Source organism: Cynoglossus semilaevis, chromosome 17, assembly GCF_000523025.1.
Source record: "Cynoglossus semilaevis isolate Cse_v1.0 chromosome 17, Cse_v1.0, whole genome shotgun sequence".
NCBI lineage: Eukaryota > Metazoa > Chordata > Actinopteri > Pleuronectiformes > Cynoglossidae > Cynoglossus > Cynoglossus semilaevis.
In genome coordinates, this window is record NC_024323.1 from 16147784 (window position 1) to 16152746 (window position 4963).

The 4963-nt window shown below is 42.6% G+C and overlaps 1 protein-coding gene across 1 annotated transcript in view; it reads right to left on the reverse strand.

The window, feature by feature from the left end:
* The window catches only part of plppr2a (phospholipid phosphatase related 2a), a 63031-nt gene extending 59406 nt beyond the window's left edge, over nucleotides 1-3625 (reverse strand). Inside the window, exon 1 of the mRNA XM_025064354.1 lies at nucleotides 3447-3625. The gene's annotated coding sequence lies outside the window, so the exon portion shown is untranslated. The remainder of the gene's footprint in view (nucleotides 1-3446) is intronic.
* Nucleotides 3626-4963: the final 1338 nt, after the last annotated feature.

The following is a 4963-nucleotide window of genomic DNA, read 5'->3' on the forward strand; positions in this document are numbered from 1 at the left end:
GCTGATGGTTCAACAGTTGGACACAGACTGGGTCAGGACTCAGTGAGGACTCGTCTGTGTCGCCCCCTGGCTGTGACCAGGACAAACACACTGCACCAGGTTCATCACAGTATGTGGGTCACTGAACCGGCAGCGTCATTAGACTAGTGGTGATAATTAACATTACAGCAGTTGGTTCAGTTTATTTAACACTGATCCTCAGTGTGTGTGTGTGTGTGTGTGTGTTGTCACATCCTGCAGCACCTGGAACAGCTGCTAATGACCTGCAGACGAGAGCAAATTGGATTTATCCCCTGTGCCCCCCCCCCCAGAGTGTTTGTGACAGCGTGGACGTCAGAGCTCAGGTTACATCAGTTCAACAGAGGAATTAAAAAAGACGAGTGTGAAGTAGGTCAAAGTGGAAAAACCTCCTCTGCTCGTTCAGCTGGTTTCTACTCAAGGAACTGGGTTAACAATAACGTCTGCCAACATCCTTGAAGCAACAGGCCGGGTGGAGGAAGTGGATCATCAGGGTGGAGGAGGAGGAGGAGGAGGGGGAGGAGAAGGGGCTGAGAGAGCGCACGTGAAGGCTGGGAGTGTGTTGTCTGAGAGACATGTGCTGGGGGGGGGGGTCAGACACCCTCCTTCACATACAGGCAGATGCACCAATACAGCCATGAAGCTGATGAGAGTGATGACGGCTGAGTCTAATAATAGGTCCAGTCACACACAGGAGAATATGGAGAGAAATATATGGAGAGAAATATATGTGGAGAGAAATATATATGTTTGTTTTTTCTATGAATGAAGATTTTTTTTCAATGATTCTTTAACCTTTGACCTAAAACCTCCACAAACAAATGAACAGTTTTCCCCACAGTGTGTGTAAATAACAAGGTGTGAATGGACTGTGTATCAGGGCAACAATCAGTGGACGGTGGTATTACTGGTCAGGACAGACTGGAGAAGGTCTGGAGAAGGTCTGGAGAAGGTCTGGAGAAGGTCTGGTGAAGGTCTGGAGAAGGTCTGGAGAAGGTCTGGTGAAGGCCTCGTCCAAAGTACAGTCAAACTGTTCTGACTGTTGTTTGCTGTGAAGCTGATAATGAAGGTGTTTTGATTGACAGGTGTTGATAAATATATTTCAACATATATGTGCAGAGGGCAGGACTCATGCTGGCCTTTCCTCACACTCATATCTGCACCAGGGCAGCTGTCACTCATGGTGTGTGTGTGTGTGTGTCTGTGTGGTTCTGTCCATGTGACTCACGTGTGTATGTATAGGGTGGGGGTAGTATGTCCCCCCCCCCCCCTACATGTGACATGTATGGACTGGAAAACACAGCAATAAGTCACCGACCTTGACCTACACACACAGACAGACACACAGACACAGACACGTTAATCTAAACCTTGGTCCTAATCCTGAGCCAAGTCCAACTTCAGTAGAGAGTGGACTTCTGTCAGTCGTTGATTCAGAGTCAAACCACAGCCGTGGTTTTCTGCTGCTGTGACTAATTAAAGTCTGAAGGTTAAATGAAGGTTCTAGATCTGAAATAAATGATTTAAGAAAAGAAACTACACACACACACACACACACACACACTGGGACATGTGACTTAAAGACAACATGGCGACTCCGTGACGTGACACGCCCCTGGTTTCTCAGTGGATTTTATTGACAGATGAACTCCTGCGTCTTCTCCATCTTCATCACAGACCTGCTGTACCAAACTCCTCCACACTGATAAGACCCTGAACGCCTCCTCTGACCCGACAGACTGTGAAGGCATCGCCGCGAGAAAATAAATCAATTCAAGTCCAGCTCCGTGGCAGATCGCTGCCGTCACATGTATCCATAATACATGAGAAAGTATTAGATGAGGGGCCACGTCCTGCTTCTCCTCCAGGAGTGCTGACTTCTGCATCCAAAACAATCACACACACACGCACGCACTGTAACACACACACACACACACACACACACTATGAGGCAGGTCCTGGTGAAATGATGCCACTGTGCTGAGCCAGGTGGTTACATCAGGTCAGCAGCTTTATGAGCTCTGACCTTCAGGACAGGGGGAGACACTGAGCAGCAGCAGCAGTAACATCAGCAGTAACAGTAACAGCAGCAGTAGCAGTAACAGCAGCAGTAGCAGTAACAGTAACAGCAGTAACAGCAGCAACAGTAACAGTAACAGCAGCAGTAACAGCAACAGCAGTAACAGTAACAGCAGTAACAGCAGCAACAGTAACAGTAACAGCAGCATTAACAGCAGCAGTAACAGTAACAGCAGCAGTAGCAGTAACAGCAGCAGTAGCAGTAACAGCAGCAGTAGCAGTAACAGCAGCAGTAGCAGTAACAGTAACAGCAGCAGTAGCAGGAACAGTAACAGCAGCAGTAACAGTAACAGCATTAACAGTAACAGTAGCAGCAGTAACATCAGCAGTAACAGTAACAGCAGCAGTAACAGCAACAGTAGCAGTAACAGCAGCAGTAACAGTAACAGCAGTAACAGCAGCAACAGTAACAGTAACAGCAGCATTAACAGCAGCAGTAACAGTAACAGCAGTAACAGGAACAGCAGCAGCATTTTGTTATAATTTTTAATTTTTAAAAACATTCAGTGAATATAATTCAAAGTCCAGATTAGCTGACTCTAAGACTCCAACAGTCAGACTGACTGATAACTGACCAATAAAAGTGACCGCAGCCAAAACAATCATCAACTTTTTTATAATTGTTATTTTTATAACATATAATTACAGGCTGCAGTGATTCCACATATGTGAAAACCTCAGACTTGACATCTGGGCTTTTTGAAGGTTATGTAACTCAGAGTTATGTTGTCAACAACCACAACACACACACACACACACACACACACACACACACACACACACACACACACTCCTCTGGTGCCAGAAATATACGGAGACCAAACGCACTGTCGGGATTCTGCTGCCCCCTAAAGGCGGCCCAAATACATACGGTTCCACAGTCGTCGTAGCTGTAAATGTAGTTCTCTGCTGCCATCTAGTGGTCATAGATAAATAGTTCCTGCTCAGCAGACGAGGCCTAGTTATTAACTGACGAAACACACGACATTGACGATGACGTAGCCCAACAACTGACACTGACGTCCACTTCCGTTACATCCTGTAACCACAGACACACTATGACCCACTGATCAGGATGATATGACCCTCATTTCCTGAATATCTAGTATTTTGACAACACTATGCAAAAAAAAAGTAAAAACAGATTCTGCTAGTTCTACCAAAGAGAGCGCTATAGTAGCCCACGTACCACAGTTTGAGAACCACGTTTACTTGGTCTCATCCCTGCATCTACTTTGACAACACAGTGAAAACAAAGACACAGATTCCCCGACATTAGCCTGCAATTCCACATCTCTGTAGCAACTAGAGGGCAGCACTGAGTCGTAGGTAAAGTATCTGGCACTGACCTCTTTGATGGGATTCGTCATGTGTTCTTCTGTGTTGATGACGATGAAGACGATGATGAAGGTAGTGACGATGAAGACGATGTCGTTGGTGGAGTTTCCTTCTTCAAACTTTTCTCGATATTCACGTCCTTTTGCTGATTGTTTCATTTTTAGAAATCTTCCCGCGTTTAAGCGAACTTGAGAACTCGTTGGTAAACAAACATGGCTCTTCTTCTTCTTCTTCTGTCTTCGTTCCTTCTCTTCTTCTTCTTCTCTTCTTCTTCTTCTCGGCGGCTCATCTTTAATCTTCCTCTACAGATTTTATTCAGACACGTTACACGTTTCACGTACACTCGTTATTTTCTAACTAAACACCTTCGTGTTCGCGAATGTTCGTTAAACTGCACCTGGTAACGCTGGTCATTACGTCACATGTAACCGGAAGTGCCGCTTCTGTAGGTTAGATACGATTTTTCCCCCATCTTCTGTTCATTTATTATTATTATTATTATTATTAAATCATTAATAATAACTTTATATTATTTATATTAGATTTATATTATTGTTAAATCATTAATAATAACTTTATATTAGATTTATATTATTTATAATGTATTTTAATTTCATTTAACTTATCAATAGCATTGCTGCTAGCTATTTATAATATATATATTTAAAATATTTATGCGAGAAAAAAGTTACTATTTCATCTACCTGCACTGACCAGTCTTTGACTAAATCTCAGAAATAAATATCAGAATAAAATCCAAAAATAAAATGTTTCGAGTCTACTAAAACTTTTTGCTAAGATGGGAGGAAGCAACGCAGAGTGTGTGCCGTAATGCTATTGGCCACTAGGGGGTAATCGTGCTGTAATTATTCACCTCTGGTTTTCTCTCCAAATAAAATGATCAAAACTAATTATTGTTAAACTTTATTTTCATCCATAGTTTTACAGCAGTGACAGGTAACTACATTAAAAACAGTTTTTAATGAATTCAAGTTTGAGTTTCTGAAGCAGCAGCTGTGGAACTCTCCATTCTCTGTTAGTCATTGAACTTAGGACAACAGTGAACTTTGACCTTGAACAAAGACGTCTTCCTCCGCTGCTCTCTGTGAAGTGTTTTCTTTTTTAATAATTGTTTTATTTTACAACCTCTTCTTTGCTTCTGTTTCCCAGATTATAAAACACTGGTGAATTCAAAATAAAAAAAAATAATACAAATCTCTTTTAAAATGTTCATGTCACAGTGAAGTAAAAGAAATTCATTAAAGAATAAATGTAAAGGCTTGTGAACGCCTGCTGAGTCGTCACAAAGTGTCAATCAAACAAAGGTGGATTTACAGTGAAGACAGAGTGAGGACAGGTCCAAACATCTGGACTGAAGACGAGCTAACATTGAACACTAACTTTTTTAATCGTCTTTTCACAATTGTTTGACAATTTATTATTTACATCTACTGATAATTCGTGCTGCTGCCGCTGCCACTGCTGCTGCCACTGCTGCTGCCGCCACTGCAACTGCTGCTGTCTGTGT